This window comes from Sinocyclocheilus grahami, unplaced genomic scaffold, assembly GCF_001515645.1.
Source record: "Sinocyclocheilus grahami isolate Dianchi unplaced genomic scaffold, SAMN03320097.WGS_v1.1 scaffold6738.1, whole genome shotgun sequence".
NCBI classification, from domain to species: Eukaryota; Metazoa; Chordata; class Actinopteri; order Cypriniformes; family Cyprinidae; genus Sinocyclocheilus; species Sinocyclocheilus grahami.
In genome coordinates, this window is record NW_015511030.1 from 1 (window position 1) to 406 (window position 406).

A 406-nucleotide genomic window follows, 5' to 3' on the forward strand; every position below is an offset into this window, starting at 1 on the left:
ATCTCCTACTGCACCTTTAAAAAGGGCAGTTATTTAAAATAGAAATGTTTTGTAATATTATAAATGTTTTCACTGTCCCTTTTGATCAATTAAATATAAATAGGGGGGAGTGGGGTGATTTGTGCCTGTGGGGAAGTTGAGCCACCCCATGTTTCTACACATCCTTTGGTAATATGTTGGTGATAATTGGTGATATGACCTCAATTATATGAAGAGTTAATCATTTAACTAACCCTGTGATGGAGAGAATCACGTGGAATAATTGGTAACTACATTTAAGTTAAAAAAAAGTTTTTTGCTGTTCAAAGTGAATTGTGTATGTTGAAGACTTGCTTCTTGTGTCTGAACAATTACAGACAAATCTGAAAAAATGTCACACGTGTTTGTGCTTTAGGAAGTTATCATA